The 23,886-nt window shown below is 44.6% G+C and overlaps 2 protein-coding genes across 10 annotated transcripts in view; one reads left to right on the top strand and one right to left on the bottom strand.

The window, feature by feature from the left end:
• PKP4 (plakophilin 4) overlaps positions 1–16,927 on the bottom strand; it is a 90,019-nt gene extending 73,092 nt beyond the window's left edge. For 2 of the 5 annotated variants that reach the window (XM_040562571.1, XM_040562569.1), the window contains exon 1: positions 16,775–16,902. The gene's annotated coding sequence lies outside the window, so the exon portion shown is untranslated. Of the gene's footprint in view, positions 1–16,774 lie in introns of all 5 variants that reach the window. The other 3 variants (XM_040562574.1, XM_040562567.1, XM_040562565.1) reach the window with 3 other exon arrangements.
• A 177-nt stretch (positions 16,928–17,104) lies between these two features.
• The window catches only part of CCDC148 (coiled-coil domain containing 148), a 68,689-nt gene continuing 61,907 nt past the window's right edge, over positions 17,105–23,886 (top strand). The window contains exons 1-2 of one of the 5 annotated variants that reach the window (XM_040562579.1): positions 17,126–17,185; positions 20,441–23,308. The gene's annotated coding sequence lies outside the window, so the exon portion shown is untranslated. Of the gene's footprint in view, positions 17,186–17,907; positions 18,830–18,939; positions 23,309–23,886 lie in introns of those variants that run through there. The other 4 variants (XM_040562583.1, XM_040562580.1, XM_040562584.1 and 1 more) reach the window with 4 other exon arrangements.

Below are 23,886 nucleotides of genomic sequence, written 5' to 3'. Positions count from 1 at the left end.
CTGCATTGAAAGGCATGAAATGTCATTCCATCACAGGTCTGGTACCGCCTGGACGTGGTTACCTAGGGTAATAAATGAGAGCCAACACCATCATTAACACTTTATAGATGATGGCTGCAGTCCAGGGAAAGGAGGATATCTATCATTAAATGGTAGGGTCAGCATTCAGAGATCATGAACAATAGAATCATAGAATGGTTTGGGTTGGAAGTGACCTTAAAGGCCATCTAATTCCAACCCCCTGCCATGGGCAGGGACACCTCCCACCACTAGACCAGGTTGCCCAAAGCCACATCCAACCTGGCCTTGAACACCTCCAGGGATGGGGCATCCACAACTTCTCTGGGCAACCTGTCCCAGTGCCTCACCACCCTCTGAGTAGAGAATTTCCTCCTGATATCTAACCTAAACCTACCCTCTTTTAAATGGGACCATTACTCCTTGTCCTATCCCTACACCCCCTGACAAAGAGTCCCTTCCCCAGCTTTCCTGTAGGCCCCGTTTAGGTATTGAAAGGCCACTGTAAGGATGCCTGTAACCAAAGCATATTTTTCTGTGACAAAGTAAAAAAGGAAAAAAAGATTCATTGAACACTCCTGCTTATTTTTACATTTCCTGATGCATTGAAATGCTTTGCAGTCTGCTTAGCTAAAAAAGCATATCCAGTTTTGTGCACCAAATTTCCAGTTAAATCGATTGAAAAGTCAGAAGAGCCCAACTGAAGCCATGCAAAAATTTGTGGGAGCTGCCTGTGTTTAGATATAAAGCAGAGACTAGGGGAAAAAAAGTGATAAAAGCTGAAATATTGAAGTTACTGCAGGAAAAGCAAAACAACCATCAAGGATAACATTTAAAAGCTACCACTATTTTCTTACCAGGTATCACACCATACCCAATGATACTAATAATTGTGTTACTCTCTCTTCTAAATAGGATGCTGGGATGCCTCTTCCTCCTTTCCAAAATCAGACAAACTTTATTTTTATACTTCTTTATAACTACAGGTAACACAACAATTAAATGCTCATGCTTATGATTTAGATAAGCCTGATAATTAATACTGATATATTAAAATTAGCAAATCTATTTACCACCAGAAAAGCTAGACTTAATCAGTTAGTTACACTGTGCTTTAACATGAAGCTCAAAATGAGAGTTTTAAAACACAGCTATCAAAAACAAATCCTCTCAATAACAAAGTAGTTGGAAAATTACACAATTTTAAGTCTTGAAATTCAACAACTAATTCCTGGTGAAGGGGATTTCCATTTTCAAAACAGAAAAAGCCTGCTCTTGCTTGCACTCCGCAAGTCCAGGAAAACATCAATATAATAGCTCAGGAAATGCACTCAGGGATGACAACAGCAGAAAAGAATGCACTTCCAGACTTGCAAGACTGCTATTTCATATAATGCTAAAGCAGTAATTGTAGTTAGAGGCATATCTTTCCATTTTTAGAATGACTTACTTTTGCTTTATAAAAAATATATACAACTTCTGATAGCTGAAACTTGAACTGAGCTTTCTGAACACTGCAAAGAAGGGAACAGCAAGCGGCTGACAGGAAAGCACCCCAACCCAAACCAACTCTGAATACTCTTCAGCAGAGAAAAGTGCTAAACCCACTCCTACTTGAAAGGGAAATAAACAAGAAACACCCATGTTACTATACCACAGGAGCTGAAAGCCTTACACTTATCATTTATGCTAGGCAAAAAAGGAAACACTTCATCCAGGTGTCAGTTACCAGTTATCTTTTCAATATCACAGGCAGCAGGGCAAATTACAGATGTTAACAACATCTACCTAATTGCATTTTGTGCTTTGCTGTTTGTGAGAGAGATCATTTCAAATCCAAAGTTTTTAAAATGAAGCACTCAGCAAAGGCATAGAAGAGGTTCGACAAAGGGTTTAGCCTCTTTCCTTTTTCTTTTAATGCTCACCTAATTCACTCTCTCTCAGTTAAGTTCGCTTAGGACCAGACAGGTAAAGCTGCAAACGACAGAGCAAATGTTGTCTCAACATGCCCAGCAAAGCAGGGGCACAAGCAGGGGCTCAGATACCTGCTTTACACTTCTCTTGTTTTACAGGAGTATACATAGTTCCACTGGTTTTTTTTTGTGTTTTTTTTTTTTTTTTTTTGTCAAACAGAAACACAATAAAAACTAAATTGTTTGCATTATATACTCTGCATGTGTCTGCATATAAAAGACATTATTTGAAGAAATAATTAAGAAGTTTCTCACTCACAATGGCAAATACAGTTTATAACATTTTTCTCTACAGTAACACCGCTAGTTAACTCCAAGTAGCTCTCAACACACCTTCTGATGAATGCTGTTAGCATCTTTTTTTATACATTTTAAAAATAGATTTCAGCGAGGCTATAAATGCAAACTTCAGAAGAACATAACCAAATACGGAGAGGTAAACATAGGCACGCTCACACCGCCTCATCCCACTCTTACCCAGTTTTAATACTGATGCTGCTGCTGCTTGCCAACATCCTCCTGCTAAGGCACAGGAAGGATTTGCGCCAACAGGTTTGTCAGATAAATGGAAAAAGCCAGACGTCCCTTAACTTGCAATTTACAGTCAGCTCGGGATAGCGTTTGCTCACAGCTGAACTGATGGGATAACGTGCCTGTACTTTACTGCGTCGCTTCGGTCCTTGGCCCAGCGGAGCGATGCCGGGTCTGAGCTACGCCAGCACTCAGCACCCGAAGGAAGGGCGCGTGCCCGCCCTGCCCTGGGCACGGCTGGCCGGGGAGCCCCGGGGTGGAAGACCCCTCACAGGCAGGCTGGTGCCGCCAGAGGCCTGGCCCAGCCCAGGGGCAGGATCAGGGCGAGGGGGAAGACAGCACGAGGTTTTCAAATGCGAGGTCATCGCCATCGCTACCCCTATCCTCAACAGGCATGGGGAGCATAAAGCATTTATATTAAGGAAAACCTAGTGGTACTGCTACACGCCAAAACTGCCAGACCAGGTCAGTCACTTGCTGCATACTCACTGTCACCAGTTAACGCCTCATTAGACCTTGTTATCCCCAAGTAAATCGGAAGGCTCAGCATCCACATCTAATATGCTTCACAGATACACCACGGGGATTTGCGCAGGGCATATTAAATCTCACAGCCAGGAACGGACGTGTCTGGCCTCAAGGTGCAGCGCAGGGAACAGGGTGTCCTCACGCCCTGGCCAGCTCTGGCTCCCCGAGTCCCACCTCAGGCCGCCGGGAAAGCTGCTCCAGGCGGAACGGCCCGGCCGCCCCGCCATGCTCTCCCCGTGAGGAGGAGGCCGATGCCGCTTCCCAGTGCCACGAGGGCACTGAAGGAGGACTTCCCGGCTCCTGGCCAAAGCATCCCACAGGCAAGCCACTTTCTACAAATAAACAGCTCTATACTAAAGATAAATTCAAACGGCCAGATTAAACAAGGTACTATGTGGTAGGCAACAAAATCAAATGCAGAGGTCCCTTCCAACCTCAAGCATTCCGTGAAGACTTAAAAAAACAACAACAAAAACAACTAACCCCCCCAAACACTGAAATGCTATTTCAACTTCTAATGAAAGTAACTTTGTATGCTGCTGAGACACTCAAATACTTCAAGTGAAATGGGTAAGTACAATTTACATTCACCACATGCTGCTGTTTTGATTCACCAAAGTTGAAGCTTAGAACTACAAATTCTTAATCTAGATTTTGTTTACAAATGAAGCAAAAACAAATCAGAAAAATGAAGACCAACAGATGTGTACTAGTCACCGTGCTACAGACCTCAAGCTTTCTCTTACCACAGCCTTAAAGCACCAACACTTAGTGCTTAGTCATTAAAAGATACATACCAGTAAACAGGGAGATACTTCAGAAGCAATGTAATTTCCTTATTTCTTAACTTATTGGCCAGAAACCTAAGAGGAAATCTGCTGTAGAACATCATACTTTATTTACAAGAAATGCCATACATTTTGCAGATTTGTACAATAGTAAGTCTTCAAGAAAGTGAAAGTTTTTATTTACTGGGGCAGCAGTATGACCTTCAGGTTTCCCACTGAATTCTGACGAACTGATGACCTAACTTCACCGATGGCCTATTTGCAAAGTATGGAAAGACTTGGGTCCATGCCAAGTATAACACGCTCAAAATGAAAAGAAAAAAAAAACGGAAAAGTTTTGCTTAATAAGCTACTGACTCAGTGTCTCCACAAAAGACGTTTTCGTGATATTTCCAATTTATTAGGTATAAATTTAATCCAGCAGTGAATTTTAAGACACACTAGCCAAAGAAAAATTCCAAAGATAGGAATAGCCTTGTTATCAGCTTTCAACTTCACAGAGAAGTCATCTCTCTGGAGACTTATTATCTGTAACTGGTCATACAAATGCATTCCTTTAATTGTGAAAGGGCAAACCTCACAGCGTAACCATTAATGCATTTTAGTGAATCTCCAACAGCAGAGAAGAAAAAGCTGCTTGTGGCTTGCAGCCACTCTAAAACTTTGGGGTGGAAGCTATATCAGAAACAAATACCACTGGAAACTTTGGTAAGATCCAGCTTTTCTAGACTGATTTATGCATGAATAATCATCATAATGGTGGAGCGCAGGTATTTATTTCATAGATATGGTAACTAAAGAGCAGCTAAACCTACAGAAAGGTTACTTACTCAACAAAGTTGATACTAAAAGATGTAAGAAAAAACTCAGTTGCAGAAATAGCCATGGACCAAATTGTTAACGACTGATTTAACATGAAAGGATAATAGAAGCAGGCAAACCTGTAACTGAAATTACTCGACTTGAGAAGAACAAAACTTATTAAATAAAAAACAACACTGTTTCCAGCTGAGCTGAGGAGAGCGGTCTGATGCTAGTGAAACAGACTTTTTCAGCATCTGTCCACACTAGTGGAAGGGTTGACATTCACACAAGCATCTGATGCACGCATAAGGCAAGAAAGAACTAGCTATCTGGGGTGTATAACTATTTTAAAACAGATAAAAGTGAAAAAAGTAGAGCACTCTAAGGGGAGAGAAGAAACCTGCAAGTCCATGAAGCTTGAGAATTGTTGTTTTACAAGTCAAATAATAACATAATGATGTGAAAGTTATAGACAAATAAGTGAAAGACTTGCTAAAGCAACACAAATTCCGTCAGTAACAAAAACATTTGTCTGTCCAGAAAACAGGCCCAGGTGATACCCTAGCAGGTACTGTTATGATCTTGACAGTGGACTCTTAAAATAGAATCATAGAATACCCTGAGTTGGACGTGACCCACGAGGATCATCGAGTCCAACTCATGGCTCCACACAGGGCCACACAAAAATCAAACCCTGTGTCTGACAGCATTGTCCAAATGCTTCTTGAACTCCGACAGGCTCAGGGCCATGACCTGGGGAGCCTGTCCCAGTGCCCGACCATCCTCTGGGTGCAGAACATTTTCCTAACCCCCAGCCTGACCCTCCCCTGTTCCAGCTCCATGCCGTTCCCTCAGGTCCTGTCACTGTCCCCAGAGAGCAGAGCTCAGCGTCTGCCCCTCTGCTCCCCTCGTGAGGGAGCTGCAGGCTGCCATGAGGCCTCCCCCAGTCTCCTCCAGGCTATCCCATTAGTATACCCAATTTACTTTTTCTTATGGCAAAAGGATACCTTGGTATACAAATAAAATGACTACCACCATAAAAGAAATCAAACTGCTTGAATCACACCAGCTAAAATAGCAGAAAGTAGCCAGCTCCTCTGGGATGTGTTTACAGTCAGTATCATTTAGATTCATTTCCTGCTGGAAAATGTTAAGGTCAAAGCATGGTGATTTGCTAGCTTTCATTCCGTGGCAAGTGGTAGGGCCATTTCAGTTAGGGAGCTTGAATAAAATACAAGCAAATAGCTTCACACAGTAGCTGAACTTATTAACGACCAGAGTTATGCCTACACTTAGCATCCATCCATAGCATTAAAACAACGCCACATACGTCCAGACACCCACAGGACTTTTAGACCCACACATTGAGGTTCCACACACAGGCTGAGCATTTTCGCTGACTCTTCTGGAGACAGTGATGCACTCATGTCATTCATACACCATCCGGATAGATGGACCAAGGCACAGATCAGCTGCTGGTAGCTTACAGGGTCCTGCTGGCAAGCTACAACAGCCAGAAACAAACACCAAACCTTCGTATTCGGCAGGATCCAGGCCTATCACAATATTAGCTAAATAGTTTGAAGCTAACCTGCCTAACTTGGCACCTGGCCCCAGACCTCGCAAGAGATTTAAAAAAATCTGCAAAGTTATCAGTAAAACAGACAATCCGGGTTTCTTTCACTTATGACTTTCAGTTGACTTACAAACCGTGCACTAATACTCCAGGTTTAAAGGTACAAGTTGACATTTGAAAACAATTAACTAGTTCAAGCCACTGTGTCTCTCTCCACTAGTCTTATGGTAAGACTTCACGTTTTAATTTCACCTGGGATAAAATGGGGATCTCATTCTGTCTGCTCTGTGCACAGTCAAGGTGGCTGAGGCCATAACAGTTCTAAGCAACCCAAAATAAGTAGCACACGAGAAAACCACACAGCTGTAGTTTTGTTGTGATAAAGGATAACTTACTTGGGGAGACACTGAATGCCCCCTACCAAAGTAAATTTGCACATGTAAATCACCATTCTATTTGAAGATAAAATAAAAATCTACACATAAATCCTACACTGTGAAATGTCTGACACCCACATGTTCCTTGATCTAGATGAAGAAGTGATCTCAACGTTAGCCAGGTGAAAGGCACAGTCGCTGAATCTCCTAGTACTCACTGCTAGATAAAACAGGCAACACAGAAATAAAGTCAGCCGTTAGTGCTACATCATTCAGTGCTACGAGGTCCACTTCCAGTATACTAGACAAGACTAATTATATCGAGCACTAGCTCTGCTTGCAAGGAAAAGAAGAGCAGAAAGTTAATGTACACTTAAAACCAAAAAAAAGCAGTTTGTGTTTCTACACAAAGTTGTAACTCTTACAAATTTAACACACTACATCATGAGATACCACCACACCAAACTGTTGAACATCACAGAAAAACAAAAACAAAAAAACCCACTGCACTAGGCAGGGAGTCTGAACTTTGAAGCATGCTAGCCTGTCCATCAGCAAGATCCTTTGAAAGGCAAACTTAGCCACCAGTGCTACTGCAAATGCACCTGCTTATAAGAGATTATTCAATTCATTAAAAATAAGAAAGCATTATATTTCAAACAGTGGCATACCCTCAGATATAAGCATTGCTCCAGCTTGCATTGTCTTGTTTCAAACAGAGCCTGAAAAAGTCCAAAAAATCAAAGGCATGCGGAAAACCCAGCTACCTACAATAACATAAGGAAAGTGACATTGCATCAGGCTAGAGGTTCATCTAGCATGATAATCCTGACTGAAATGGCCTGCAGCAGAAAAAGGAACCGGAGAAGTAGCAGTTCCGTATCCCCAGGTTTCTCTCCCAGCCACCAACAATTATAAGATTCAGCTTAATTATGTGAACTTAATGGTAAAACAGATAAAAAGTTCTGACTTGCAGTGCCTTTTTAAAAGCTGAGTTAAATGAAGGAAAATATTCCGAAGGCACACAGACTATTAGCTGTTTCCGAGCTTTTTTTTTTCCATATTCTGAAGAATCTTCTTTTAAAACCTTTAAACACACAAGTGCCAGATTCTTGCAATAAAAGATGCTGAAGAACAGCAGTTATTCATCTGTTGTCTGTGACCAAAACTTGACTCTGAAATACAGGCCAAGCAAGCTCAAGTGTTTTGAACTTCAATAGACTATACTATTCCATACAGATCTTCACCTGCCGCCTTATTTTCAGGAATTGAGAAGCCTGTTGACAAGTGGCAATATAAAAAGACAGTGCGTTAACAGGAGTGTTAATGAAATAAAAGTTGTAAAAAATAGAAAATTTAAGAAGATTATTTACTACATCTTTGCTCTCCTTCTGTTCAAGGCTGTATAAATTGCCTGTGCAGAGGCTTCAGAGTTGGTAATTGATTGTTAATGATTGTTAGTAGAATGACACCACACAGGTATCACAGTTAGCATTTATTCTTACTGGGGGAAAAAGCACATGCTACACTTTAATTTAGAATCACAGAATCATTAAGGCTGGAAAAGCCCTCCAAGATCGTCTGGTCCAACCATCCCCTTACCACCAATGTCACCCACTAAACCACGTCCCCAAGCACCACATCCAACCTTTCCTTAAACACCCTCAGGGATGGTGACACCACCACCTCCGTGGGCAAGTTCTAGTATTAACAGACATTTTGCTGCCAAGATAAAAATCTCTAGCCTGGATACAATTCTGTGCAACAAGCAAATCATTTTGGTCAGCTACAGCCCATTTTTAAGTTAGGAGGAAGAACCTATGACAGCCTAGATGAGCTCCTTGGCAAAGAGCACAGAGCAGACATAAGGTTCACGAAGTAGCGTATCACTCCTGCCTCCCTCCAGCACGTTTAAGGTTGCCCATCTAAAGACTTGGAAGGGAGAATGACACGTCAAAGATTTTGAAAGAAAAGCCTGAACAGGCAGGAGGCTGTTTGCTACACAGACAACAATAATATGCTTTCAGCAAAATGCCTGCTTATTTCAGCGAACCTGGGGGGAAAAGCTTGTTTAGGATCATACAGAACCAATTATTAGCTCAAAGAAATGCAAGAAATACTGAAGAAATTACCCACCTAGCGTTAGTAGTTCTTGATTTGATAAGAAAATTCTGTACAAGTAAAAGAAAGCGTTCAGCTGCTGGATCCTAAGATGAAGTATTTCTGAACTGCTATTGTGATGACAAAATGCAGCTGAAAGAGCTGCTGTCATAAGTTTTCATATAGTGACATTTTTCCTAGAACGCGATCAATCTCAGCATATGCAAACTGCCATTCACAAGGAACAGATAACTTTTATTCCTCTAAAGGCACAGTGTCTGCATGGCAAGATACTTTGTTATCACAACACAACCATAACATAAGCTGGAGAACAATCAATACAGAAAGACGTTATTCAGTAAATACTGGGGGGGGGAAGGGACACACAACGCTGAGATGCTGAGGACTTGCAGGCATTGGTAAAAGCAACCAAAACAGCAATATAAAAACAACCTTCTACCTGACTACTGCAGAAATGCTTCCGGTGGTGACAATATTTATTTGTATTGATGTATTCTGACATTAAAGCTGCATGTAAGTTAACTTGTCTACCAACCTGATCTTTTTCCATCAACCATTTTAATTTGTGAAGTACTAAGTAACCAACAAATGAGCTCTTATACAGATGATCTTATTGGAATTGTTAAAATTTTAACACGTTAAGATAACATTATACCGATGCTATACATAAAACCTTACTGTCAATTTTTTTGTAACAAAAATTAGCTGGAGTATTAGCAGAGTGAAGTATTGTTTGCTGCTGTAATTTGATGTTTGTGCTGCTTTGAGATAAAGGGAAGACACGGGAAAAGTCTGGAAAAATGGCACTTTGGTCATCTTTGCTATCTAAAAACAGTTTTTAAAAATATTACATCTTCCTTCTCTATTTCAAATTCACTCCTTCTGATACATATTAATAAATATTTACATTATAGGATATATCAGTGTACTTGTAATACAAGATAACAATATAGTGTAATTAACTATATCACTAAAACAGCTCAAATTTAAGTCGAGGATTTCTAAACCTAGTGAATTCTGCCTTTCCTAAAAGCAAGCAAGTTGCAATTTAAGACATCTTGTTTTACACCTATTAAAATAAAGCAGAAATCAAAAATCTAGTCATGAATAGCAACAAATAAATTAAGTTTAATAAAAAGTGTTAACCTCCTACGTTGCACGAATAAGTTTCCAGACATCATCAGTGCAGGAAAAACCGACTGAAGGACAGCTCCATTCTAAGCACACTGGATGGGCCAAAAATAAAACTCAGGAGCTCATCAGACAAATCGAAGTCCTGTATTCAGTCTGCCTTGCTAATTCAAGACACGTTAAGGTACTGGATACTTACTGGATTACTTTTACATGGTGAATTTTGTGTGTTCCTTAAAAATAACCTGTATGTTCCAGAACCACATGAAAAAACTCTCTTAATACCAGAAGACTGATTATACCCGCCTGATCCAAAGAGCATCCCACAACAGGCAGTGTTCTCTACCAGAACTTTGGAACCTGTTTTAAAATTTCAAGTTTTTGAACCACAGTTAGGCCCCGTGGCACCACTTACTGTTCTGGGGAGAATTCTAAACAATGACTTTTTGTTTTGTTTTGTTTTTTAAGTACCTTCTGGAAAAGAATTTATTTAATTACAGTGAAATCTCGCAAGTCTCAAGGTATGCTGTCGCCTTGATTTATACTAAGAAACAACAGCAAAACCCATGGAAACTTAATTTTGTTTCTTTACTGGGTAGTCAAAACAGCATGGAGGAAATGGACGCATCTCAGGTCTGAGCGCCAGCCTGAAATTTCTGGGTTCGAGGTTTCTCGTCTTGTTTGAAGTATGAACATGCTCCCAAAGACAAGTGAATGTATTACACCAACCACCTCATGCGTCATTATTTTCTATTTCAGCTAAAATGTAGCAATGATTATTTTCATTACATTAGTTATCAGGGCAAAGCTTGATACGAAGGATATACAGCAGAAACAGACGGAAGCGTCTGCAAATTCTTCTAGTGTACCTTACACTAAGGTTGTATCAAATAATACAGACCAACAGCTGAGCATTATTCCTGGAACACAAGCACCCTGGATGAAGGCATTTATTACAAAAAGACGTGTTCTTGATATCTTCTCCTCCACTTATGACATTTACCTAACTTTGTCTTTTGGTTTGTAAACTCTGAGGAGCACGGAGTTCCCTCCAGCCCCTATAAGGGGGCATCAGTTTGGAGTTGACAACTCCACGCACTATGACAGTACAAGCGCAGTTTCCTTTTACAATACGCTATCATATTGAAACTGTTATCTTATTTCTTAATTAAAAACAAAATTGTCAGACTTTAAGAAAAACAAAGCAAAACTATTAAATCGTTAAGATCTGCCTCCATATTTATCTTTAGACTCGAATACAAGACTTGAGTAGGAATCTGCAAAAGACAATCAGTGAACAGTATCACGTGTATGTAATATGTTTGCACACAGAGCTTGTTCAAAAGCGCTCAAAAATCACGTGGCATTACATACAGCATCTTGCTCTTATTCTTATGAATGATACGAAATACTTTTATTTTTAAGCACGCCACAATGACACTAAAGTCATTTACCTTAAATTATTTCAGAGACTGGTGATTATTTTTTTTTTTTAAACTGGAGTTACTAAAAATCTGCCATTACAAAGAGAGTTAATTCTAGGGGAATATATTGTGCTGAATTTCAGCATACTAGGTAGCATATACCAGCATTACCCTTGGAGGCACAAATAGATCCAGGAAGAATTATCTGGGAATTTATATCCTGCGCTCACACTGTAAGAGCAGCTGAAAGTTTCCGAAGGATAGATGGAAGAAAGCGGGGCGCCCACCTGCTGACCCAGCTGTGCACACACTGCGTCTCCACACTCAGCGCCATACACGAGCAGGCATTGGTATGCTCTGCTCCACAGGAACAGGCTAACGGAAAGGATTACAAGCTTATTAGTTTTCGCCAATCAGGCTTACCTTCATGACACACAAATACATGACTATTTCATTCGTGTTATACAATAACAAAACATACTGCCAATACAAGATGACGTAGACCATGTTTTCGGAATTGAAAAGATTTCCTTTAGGAATGCTAAGGAAGCACTCTCTGCTGCAACCTATTTTTTTGGCAGGAAGAGGACAAATCAACAACAAACTGGAAAGTCTCCTGCTCCCATTATATTTCTAGCAGAGATGGCACAAGCAAACCACGTAAACAAATTCAGATGTGGATTAGATAATTTCTATTTGAATGCACGTAACGCAAATGCTTTTGAGTACATTTATATATATACTTTAAAAAGTAAAAAAACTTTATATATACTTTAAGAAGTATAGCATAGGTGGTAGCCTAAGGCTTTCCAGACCACTCGTGCCATAATGAAGTTTGGTTAAGACTGTACAGAGAGAAAAAGTTTTTTGCACTCAGAAGCAAACAGAAATGCAGAATTTTTCCAACAGCTCCTTCCCCGTTTCTTTACAGCTGATCATCACCTGAGAGAACAGCAATGTCTGGCACCACGCAATGCAGCTCCTCCCTTTCCTTGCTTGTTTCACCAGATCTCTGCTACTTCTTACCTGCCCTACCTGGCACTGTTGTTCCTACCTTCCTACCTGTTCCTGGAGTTGTTCCTACCTTCCTGCCTTCAACCCCTTCATTGCCCTCCGGGACGCTCTCTCCCTTGCTCCTACTGCCTCTGGAGACTGCTCCAGCTAAGCTCCGGACACTTCTGGACCTGACGGATGCTCTGCTGAGCCACCCAAGGTGAATTCTGTCCTGCTGCCAGCTGACACAAGTGCTCTCGGGACAAGTGAATCCCACCAGAGCTTTCCCACTCAGAGCTGTGATGCATCTCACTCTTAAGGGAAGAGGGACCTGGCGCTCTGAACTCCTATTTACAGATTCAACAAGCATTAAAGGCTGGCCAATTATACAACCTACACAGTATCTGTGAAGCTTTTGCTTTGCAGATCCAATAGCTACAGGGCAAATTTTGTTCACTGCCCATAATTACTACCCCATGGTTGCATAAACAGTAAATACATTAAAAATCCCCCCATTGAGCTGTGATGCAGAGAACAAGTTTCAGCTTGTACTTCTTCAAAGGCTTTACAACAGATTTCTTTCTTCCTTTAATAATGAATTAATCACAACCCTGATCAGAACGTTGGATTAGCTGTAATTTTGATGTAGGGTTCACGCAAAAAGAACAACCACACTACCTCTCAGTTACGACACTTAGAGAACACGTCTTTTACAAGCACGGGACCCCGCTAAATGGGGGAAGGAGAAAGGAAGATTTAATTTCAATTATTCCGTGAAGAACAGATCAATCATTCTCAAAAAGTAATAACTCATGGTTTTATTCTTTGCACTAAAATAACGTTACACCAATTTAAAAAGCCAATATACAGAAAGTTGGCTGGTCTTCACTTTCTAGTGCTATGCAAGTTTAAAAAAAATGGGGAGGAGGGAGGAAGATCCATGAGAGATGACCATGGAGACATTCTGGAGAAAAACGGCGATTTCTTTTCCTTTTGTAACTATAATACTTTGAAATTTGAGTTGACAGGAAAGAGTATTTAGCTCTTCTGTTTGGAGGAAATAAAGCAATAACAGGGAGAAAACACACGTATACCAAAAGTGTGCCCAATTTAAAAAAAAAAATGTTAAAAAGCCACCTTGTTCAAAAGTACTGAAGCGGTAAGAACAGACCTTCCCCCACATTTTAACTTTTCCCAAAGCAGTATTGTCTTCATTTGCCTGTAAGAATGGGATGCAATGAAAAGGACTGGAAAGTTAAAGACAGCCAACAAATTCCCCACAGCCCGCTTCACCCAAAGCGCCTGTATTTACCGTTCCCTGCTAACTGCGGTAGGAGGGAAAGGCAAAGGCAGGCGGCGAACTGGCTGAACTGGTTCGGAGGTACAATCCTGCCTCCGCAAGAGGAGGCACAGACAGGGCTCTCCAGGAAGCCGGGGCTGACTCAGGAGGCTGATCCCGCAGGGACGACAAGCCCGAGCCGCACGTCACCTGCCTGAACCCATGGCACATGCCCGAGGAGCGTCCTCCTGCGCTTCGGCGGCTTGGGAAGCTACCGAAACGCTGCGAGATGCCACGGAAAGAACTTTCACCTTAAGCCTCCCCTTGTAATGATCGTTCTGGGGCCTTCATTATTAAAGAAAAAACATCAATGGGCTGTGAAACCAAAGCGGTCCTTCCTTCTTCCTGCAACGCGCCTCTTGTCTTCCTTGGAGGGAAGGCGAGCGAGGTGCTAAGGCCAAGGACAGAAAGGGGCAGTGAGCAGGAAAGGAGCAAAGGTCTGGAAACTGAAGCCAGCTACAGAGATTTTAACTGACAAGAAGCTGCTGTTTTCTTCTGTGCAGGCAGAAGCTCTGGGAAGGTCACCAGAGGCAGTTCTTGGCTGTCCTCACCCACCTCCTCCCTCCCTCTGCAAACTCTGCGTGAACAAGAATAAGCGGGTATTCTGCTGGAATAAAGGGGACACCGCAAGTTACTCAGTAAGCTATGCTGTACGTTGGGCCTCAGGACAGGCAGCCGGGAGCCAGGAGAGCTACCCGAGCCCAGAGAGCCGCCGACGGCCAGTGGCCACACTATGCTCAGCTGCGGTCACGGAGCTGCTCCGTCTCTGCCGGTACCTGGACTGCTTGCTGTCAGCAATATTTGGGATGAGGTCAGGAACTGCAGCAAGCAATATCTGCAAGCCATGCCTGCAAAACCTCCAATTCCAAGTCTGACTTCTTATTCCCATATAAGTAAAGCTGTGCTACCGCAATCCCCCTCCAGTTAGTAAACCTTAAATTGGGTCAGATAACTTTTGGAGGGACGGCGCATGTCAAATTCATAATGAGTTGCTACCTTACTTTCACCAGAGGAAAAATACCAACCCAGAAACCAGACCAAAAATTTGTGAAACTTCCAGAAGCTTGAGCCGCACCAGCACGAGTTACTTGCGGAGATGTGCGTGCGCTTTTTATACAAGGCACCAGAACAACTTTTCTGCAGTAACTCTTACAAGCTGCTTCCCATCAAGGGCCAGCAAACGAAGCTACTGTTCCCAGCTCACCAGTTAGCAGCCTGTCACCCCACGTTTCTGCACGTCTGTAGCCCGTGGACACAACAACGGGCAGCCCTCGAGGAATGGGAGTGAACACACAGCCAGGCAAAGCAGGGTCCCGCCTCACGACAGCTACCTCGGTGCACTGCTCGCGGGGACTGCTCCGGCCAGCTGCTTCCAAGGAACTACAGCAGCGCAGCTTCGCATACAGAGAAATTTTAACGTAGTCACTGACTGGATTGAAAGCACTAAGAAAGTAAGCGAGAGATGAAAGAAAGGCAAAATATGGCCAACAGCAGGTTCACAAGTATTTTTTTCCAAACAAGAATCAATAGCTGTGCTTGATTTTTAGGGGACTCTTCTACATCACATTACATTAACTGCATTCTGGTAATAAACCCAATCTTTGTCGTTTATGCTTACAACAACTCTGTTCTGCTCATTGAGATCTTTGAGCCAGTCAGCGCTTTCCTGCAGACAATAAAGAAAGAAAAAAATAACCAGAGAAACGCTTGCAGACATTGCTCATTTTCAGCACAGTTTCAAAAACCAAACTCAAACCAACCCAAGATTTGGACAGTACTCCCAGAGTACCATCTTTTGAAATTGCTTTAGCCTTCCACCTGTTATACTTGTTAACAACCTACATGAAGCGAAGCAGAATTACATAAAGTTCTTATTTATGTTTCCTGTCCTGTTAGTATGCAGAGTGTTTCTTCCACTGAGGTTTCCTCCACAATACATGCAGATCTCCTCTACCAAATACCTCACACAGCTTACTAATTACGGTTACTATTATTTTTGCAAAGCGCATGCTAGCATTCATCATCAAAGATAGGTTAAAGTGTATTCTACATGGTATTTTGCTAGCAAATGAAGCTGCTCGGAACAAAGTAATTTATCACTTTCCTTGTTTATATCATGTGACTGAATTCATCCATTCATTGTAAAAGGACCCCGCATTGGTATTGTTAAAGGAAACACCAAGAAGTATGTTGTATCGTACATAACGCAACTAGATTCTAACAAGAATTAGAATCATAGAGTATCGTGAGTTGGAACGGACCCACGAGGATCCCAGGTAGCATCAAGGTAGAATTACGGCGAATTTTACCAACTTGTGGCAGAAGGCTCTCTGACAGAACTCGCTCCAGTCGTGTTTTATTGCGGATCTGCTGCCGCCGTTACTGGCATTTATCCTTAGCATCTAACCAGCTGGGAGTTACAAAAACCGCACCGCTCTTACAGAAAAGGACCACCGGCCGCTCTACCGACGCTAAAGCGCTGACAGCAGCTTACTTCAGCAGCGAGACGGCGCTCTGCAGGCCGCTTCAGCAGAAGGCGAAGCTCCTGCGCTGCCCCCGCTCCGCCGAGCAGCGCGGGCCCGGCCGCACACCGGGCAGGGCGCCCCGCCCCCCCCCGCCCGCTGTGACTGACGGGGCAGAGCCGCGCAGCGGGTCCCCGCCGTGCCGCCGCCTCGGTGGGCCCGTGCTGAACCACGGCGCTTCGGCTCACGGGGAAAACGCCACCGTGCCGCCTCTCCCGAGGGCGATTTACCGAAAGCGGCCCCCGTTAATAACGCGTTACTTCTACGGGCCCGGCCACACCTCGCCCTCCCGACGGCCGCCTCCCGGGGCGGTGACTCACGCCGATCGCCGCGCGCGAGGAGACCGAACCCCGCGGGTACAAAGGTCCGCGGGCCGCCGCGAGGAGCCGCTTCCCGAACCCAGCCCCGGCGCTCGAGGCCCGCCCGCTGCGGCCCTCCGGGGCGGACGAGGGCTGCGCATCCAAACCGGGCCGGGGGGCGCCCGGAGGCGGGGGGGGAGGCGGAACCCGGGACCGCGGCGGCCGCCGCGGTCCCGGGTTCCGCCTCCCCCCCCCGCCTCCGGGCGCCCCCCGGCCCGGTGCGCGCTCACCTGCCCCGCGCTGCCCCCCCCCCCCCCGCCCCCGCGGCCTCCCGCCGGTTCCCCGCTCACCGCGCCGAGGGAGGAGGGGGCGGCGGGCGCGGGCGGCCCCGCGCGGCGCTGGCGGGCCCTACCCCGGGGTGCCCATGGCGGCGGCGGAGCGGCGGAGCCGTGCTGCTGCTGGTGGCGCCGGCGTCGCCGCCGCCGCCCGCTCCGCCTGGCCGCGCCCCGCCCCTCGGGTCGCGTCACGCCGCGCCCATTGGCCCCGCGCGGCGCACGGCGGCGTCCCATTGGCTGCCGCCGCGCGCTGAGCCCGCCAGTGGCGGCGGGAGCGGAGGTTGCCGTGGTTACCGATGCCGTGAGGCGGGCGCGGGAGCGAGGGGCGGGCCGGGCCGGGCCGGGCCGGGCGCTGCCGGCGGGGGCTCGCTGAGGCCCGGGCCGCTGCCGGGCGGGGCGGGCGCGCACCCCCGCGGCCCCGTGCCGGTAAGTGCCCGCGCCCCGAGCGGCCGCAGCCCCCCGCTGCAAAATGGCCTCCGCCGTGCCCGCGGGGAGGAGGCGGCCGGCGGGGCCGGCTGCGGGTGGGCGGGGGGCGCCGCTGAGGGCCGGGAGCGGGGCGGCGGGCGGGGGCTGAGGGGCACGGCCGGGCACCGAGCGCCGGGGGCGGTCCCGGGGGGTTGCGGGGGCCGGAGCCCCCTGGGCCGCCTCGCGTAGCGCGGCCCCAACGCCGCCGGGCGGCACGGCGGTGCCGCTGTAACGGCCGGCCCCGAGCGCTGCCGCCTGTTCCCAGCAGCCTGCCCCGCGCGGTGCTCCGTCCCGCCTTGCCTTAACCCCGCCCGGTGCTTGCCCAGCGCCCCGGGGGCTCCGCGCGCTCTGCGGCGGGCAGCCGTGGGCTTGGGGTGCGACTCACGGGTAGCTGCCCTGGTGTACGGGGCCGGCCTGCTCAGCGCTCGCCCTGCGGAGGTGACAAGGGCCGCGCAGGGCTCTTGCACGAAAACCAACCCTTTCAGCGGAGTCCGTGCGTGTTCGCTGCGGGCTCTTCTTAATCCAGCTCCGTTCTCGGCTGCAGAGGGGGGTGGGATGCACGCCATTTCGTGCTGGCGCGGGGCCGCGTGGCGGCTCGGGGGGGGATAAGTCCGTGCAGGTGCCGCGTGTGGGGCAGCGCCCTTAGCCCCTGTTCGGGAGGGAGCCGCGGGTAAAAAGCAGGGGGATAGCTGCACGTGGGAAGTCACGCGCAACTTAGAATTTCCCTTGGTTTCCCATTTGAAATGTAACCTGCTGTCCCTGGAAACTATGTAGGTGTTTGGTGTAACTCTTAATCCCTGTAATGTTGGTTGTCATCTGTGTGGGCTCATGCTGCAGGTACTACTACAGTATGGTCATGTGCCAAAGGGAAAACACTTGGCGTGTGTAAACAGAAGTCTTGATTCCCTGCTGCCCTGAAAAGTGTCGTTATTCGCATTACGTTAAATGGATATAAAATGTTACCAAGCCAGAATAGTCTCCTCCTTCTAGGAATGGGGAGCAGGAGTCCCAAGGAATAATAGGCAAAATGTAGTAAAACAAAGAATAACGAGGGTGAAATAAGGCAAGCGCTGAGAGGAAGGGTCAAAGCAGAGGGGTGAGCATGAGAACAGGAAATACAAAATGTGAGGTCAGAAGAAATGGACCTAGAATAAAGGGAGGAGAAAGCACAGAACCTGTGGGAGCAATGACTTACATTAGTCGTAAGGCTGCCTCTACCAGAGGTGTACTGGATTCATTAAATCATCTTCCAATCAGTCTGAACTGGTTTTAACCCATAATTTGGATGTTGCTACATTAGCCTAGCTTCTGCACATAACAGCTTTTAGAAAACAAAGAAGCTTACTGGCCTCCCCTGGCAAAATGAGCCATTTCTGAGCATTATTGTGAATACGGAAGGCACAGTCCACTGGCAGGCTATGAAAGGTGGCGTAATGCCATCTCTTGGCCTTTCAGCTTCTGGGTGGCTCCAGGTGGACAGCTGCAACCATCAGCGTTATTCGGAACAGGCCGTTCCACGCGCCCTGCATCCCCAATGCACTGCAAGCTCTCTCCGTGTTTGAGAGCCTGCAGCTAGGGCAAGATGGGAGGGAGCAAGAAATAATGGTAAGAATGAGAAAGTGATCTTGAGCCAGTTTGTTTTGGCATGATAGAAGTATGGAGAATTAAAAAATAATATCTTGAAGTCCTGTCAGATTTGCAAATACATTAAATGACTACCGGTGAAGAAAAGCAATTTCATTCTAACTGGTATTAGTCATACAGTCATAGCTTTTCTTATTTGTTTTGGCACCCAGAGCAGCCAGTACATTATCTAACTTGGCTGCTGTGTATCACAGGTCATCAATTCCCACCCATTTATTACTGTCCCAAGCCCAGTAGGGACAAAATGTGTTGTGGAAAGGCACCCTGTTTCATCTTGCCAAAACAAAGAGCTGCATAGTGTACTGATTCTTCTAATTTCCTATTCCATTAGCTAATAGTAGGCTTTGTCAAATACTTGTTTAAACTCATATATCAATTTTGGGATCAACAACAAACAAGTACTGTTTCTCTTTATTCATCTTCTTCAGGATGTGACTTGAAAGTAAGATATCTTTTTCTTTTCATTCTTAGTGTCATCTGGAAGGCACTGATTCCATTATGTTTGCAAATCATATAAAGAGTCTAATGGCATCTTTTCCTTCTGAATCTTCCTTTTTTTTTTTTTTTTTCTGAGCCTTAAATCTGATCTCGTAAAAGGATTGTACTTGTTTTCCAGCTTTTTAGACAAGCCGCTTAGTTAACGAGTATTTGCTGGTTATTTTGCTGCTTATGTGCTGCTTCGGTCTTCCAAGTCGTGAATATGTTTTTCTGCTTCATTTAATCTATCCCAAACTTAATCCAACTTGGAGGTTTTTTTATTCTGCATATGTTCAGTCCTTGCAGAAGCACTGTTGTGACAATCTTTAATTTTAGTGATTGTTTCACTGTTTGCAAGATTGCCTAGGTTTTCTCATTTGATGTAACCACACAGGAACTGTGTCTGTGGTTAAAGAGTGGGAACTGTTGACACAGAAGGCTTGCTCCTTAGAAATGTGGGATTATAAACATAATATCGCTCACAAAAACAGTGTTGTCTTTGTCCTTCTTTTTTTTTTTTTCTGGAACCTGTTTGTCTGTAATCTCTTACAGATGCCGAAATTACAAAGGTTTGGAGGAAAATAACTGGAGGAGAGAGTAATGCTCATGGCAGGCTAACTGAACAAATGAGCAGCTGTTTAGCATTCACAAGGGAAATCATTTAGATGTGTGGGTTTTTCCCCCCATCATTAAAACCTACAATTTGATTTCAAAAGTTACTGCAAGCCATTGTGTTGATGTCACAGCAACTCAGTCAATCATGATACAATTGACTTTGGGTAATTTGTAAACTGTAATTTCATTTGGTTTAAAAAGCAGTAAATGTTCCCATGCTTTTTTGTTATTGAAGTGTGGCAGCTAATAGAAGATGTATTTCTGAAGAAGTAGTGGAGTGACATTTTGCTGTTTCAGTGAGAGTTTTTACAAAAATACTGTTTCAGATGGTGGCATATAAAATTATTGCTCTACTGTCAGTAAAGATTTCACCCTTCCTGTTTAAAAATATTTTTTTAAAAACAGGGAAAACTGTTTGGATGCTACCTGTTTATTTGCATTTCTACCTTTTTTTTTTTTTCCTCTTTCATGGCTTTGCAGAATCTAGAATCAAATGTTCATACCTGATGCTTCAAAGTGCTCAGCACAATCACCAAGCTGCTGAGTGCACAGCCCCGTCAGTCTGACTGCAGCGGAAAGGGACAATGCTACCCTGTCACGATACCTCTCCAGCTTTCCTTGTGCCAGCAGACAAGATTGTGCAACTATGCAGTGAGCTAGCATACAAAATTGATCCAGTTTTCCCAGAAACGTCCCCACAACATAGATTTTTTTCTTCAATTTCCTGATCCAGCTCACTGTTCTTGCCTTTAATGCCCGCACTGCGCTATCTGCACGCAGCCATGTGCAGAGGGAACAGGGACCTGCCTTTTGGCAGTGATGCGGGATGTTCTGCCCTGGGCACCTCTTCCAGCAAAAGTGAGGTTTGAGGAACACCAGCTTGCTGGACCACAGTATAAACGCAGTTGCCAATTTGATTCAGGTTTAGGAAAAGTAACCTTTCCTCAGCAAGACGAAAGGCTCCCGTATGAACCTACTGACCCAGCTCGCAGCCCGGCACTGTGGGTGGTTCTGATGGCACTGCGGGGGAGCAGCGCACAGCAGTGGGCAGCGGGGAAGAAGTGCCCGGTGAAGGGAAGTCCTCACGTAAGCTTTGCTGCTGAAGCTAGCAAGCTGGGGGACCAGGCTTCATCGCACGCGCACCTGGAAGTCAGGGCTGCTCGTGACGGAGCAGCAGCTCAGCCGCAGCCAACAGAAGATGCGGCCAGGGGGTGCAAGGAGAAGCTGGGGTGGGGCCTTGTAAAGGAAATGATTAGCAGCCACTCTCTTCTCTGCGTTTTCATGTCCTAAGCTTGTAAGTAATTTCTGTGGAAACTAGCAACCTATTTAAAAAAACAAACAACGACAACAAAAGGAAAAACAAAAACCAACAGCTCTGGAGAGCTGAGTTACCAGTGTCTGCCCAAGGACAGGTGAAGGCCTGCGAAGATACTTTGCAGTTCCTGCTGACTGCAATGATTCTCAAGCTGGTCAAGATAGAACTAGGCTGTGTTTGTGGCCTGGAAAAAATGTTGAGAAATTTACCAAACTGTAATCTACTTTGTCAATCTAGGGATGCAGAATTTCAAGCAAATGTAGAGATCCTTATGAATAGAGGTAGCAAAAGATACAGATGCAAAAAGATTTATTTTTATTTATGGACTCTACTTTTCCAAGGGTTGTAGATAAGAACCTTCCTGAAAAACATGTTTTTTGTGTGATATTTGACAACATTATACATTAATATAAAGTGAGGGTGTGCCAAATGCTTCCCTGCACAAAACTCTGCAAAGTTGGCATAGCAGAAATGGCAGAAGCTGCACAATGTGTTTCCGATCTTTCTGACAAAATAAGCTGCAGTGGCTTCTAAATCACATGGATTATCTGTCCCTCTGTCTTGCTGTCTCTTAGGCTGCAGACAAATCTACTTCTCTGACTTGAGCTATCCTAGTGTCAGGCAAAAATCTGCTAGGCTAGGTAAAGGTAAGGTGATGCCGTCTGTGGTGCCAGTGCTAACTTGCAAGGTCCTGCTTCCTCGTCCTCCTCCCTGCAATGGCTCTTAGCCCTGTTTGTGTGTCTTCACCTTCAGCTTGGCTTGTGAAGCAGACTGTTAAACATGGAGAGGGCTGCTGCTGAACTGCTTGTGAGTATGACCATAAATGTGTGAATCATCACAGCTGAGAGAACTGTGGGTTTTGTTGGTGTACAAGAAAAAGTATCTCTGCCTAAGGAGGAGTGGGACTTAATCAAACACCATATGTTCTTGCTGTACCCTTATACTCGCTGTGTGAACTAAGCCAGTTGGCTTCTACCTGAAGTCATTTAAGAAATGTTTACACAGATCGGTCTGTCAGCAGAGCTGTGGGGAGGAAGACGCCAGCAGTGGGTCAGTGAACTTTTCTGTATTTCTTTTTTTAAATTAAAAATAGCAGTAACAAAGCTAGCATGAAAATGGAGTAGGTGGAAATTCTTAAACTTAAAATACTCCACAAAAGGCAAGAGCAAAGACAGGAGCATGTGGCAGAAGGTGAGGACAATTTAAAATCACCTGTTTCGTTCCGTAAAACAAAGAATTGGACTCCTGTCTCCTTCCCGACAATTTGGGCTTTAGGTAGTTAATGAAAATAAACCTGTTGTGACTCTGAAAATGGTATCTTTCTAACTGTTCATTTTGCAGCACTGGAGCCAAAATCGCATCAGTGGTTTACCTGATGATCAATGGGGCTGTGATTTAATCACAGTACTCCAGATACTTTGGACAGAATTTTTAAATCCAGTCTTCAGTAATTTTTTTCCTGAGTGAATTGATGATTTCTGCATACTTGGTGCTACTTCAGCTGTCTCCTGCTGAACTTCTGACATTAGTTGGTATTGATTTATTTTAATATCTGATGGCTTAGTAAATGTGATGGTACTTACAGGACACGCTGTTCTGCTACATTTGGTGTATGCTAGCTCTCTTAGAAATATGATTTACTGCCTCTCGTGTAACTGTGTGGTATCAAGAGCATATAATACTGATCCACATTTTACAAAACACTTATTTTGGTGTGTTTAAGTTACACATGCAGCTATGTGCTCTTCTGGATCCAAACTAGAATGATTGTTCTCTTGCAGAGCAGTCTTTAAGAGAAAATCTAAGTGCATGGGAAGAAGAATGGCACCAAGACTCTTATATGCAAATAAACAGATTTTTTTTTCTTGCATAATTTGGGTTGACCTGTATGGATATATGACTCTGTTTTGAAATATCTTTCAAATGGTGGAAATTGAAAACTTCGGTGTTTTCATACAGGTTCAATTGGAAGTGCTGTGCCTTGCCTGGCTCTGGGAGCCAACTGTTGGAATGCGTTTTGCTAAGTTACCAAGGTGATTATTTCTTATATTTTTTTAATCACAAAGTTAAGTGTTCTAGTTGCATAAAAGCACAAAGGGTTTATTTTCTTCATTTTAGCACTTAGAAGGCAGGTTAAACTTTGGACAAGGAGCATCATTTCATTAGTGCTCTTAAGCAAAGAAATCCGAAGCAGGAAGGTTACTTTTTCTTTGAAGTTCTCTGTACTGTTTCACATCTTTGTTCATATGACTCGAATGTTTTCTGGCTTAAGACAAAAATAAGACTGTATCAGTTTCATGTGGGTGGCTGAAATGCTTGTTTCCAAAACTGATGGGTCTTAAGAGATAATGAAATCGCAATATTTTGTTTCACTGATTTCTGTCTCTTTATAGTGCCTCAAATGCTGCTTTGACTTTATTTTTCATTAATAGAAAAAAGGTGTCAGGCAGTGCCAAGACACTGTGTTGTAGTGCTGGGAACGATCATGACAGTTTTCTATTGCAGTGTCTCTACTTCTGTTGTGCTAAATGAGTAATGCGGATTTACATGTTTCATGTGAAGAATGCCAGAGCTGTAGAGTGGTGAGCTGTTCGCTGCGCCATTGCAAATA

This window comes from Cygnus olor, chromosome 6 (genome assembly GCF_009769625.2).
Source record: "Cygnus olor isolate bCygOlo1 chromosome 6, bCygOlo1.pri.v2, whole genome shotgun sequence".
Lineage (NCBI taxonomy): Eukaryota > Metazoa > Chordata > Aves > Anseriformes > Anatidae > Cygnus > Cygnus olor.
This window is presented reverse-complemented; position numbering and strand designations above follow the sequence as displayed.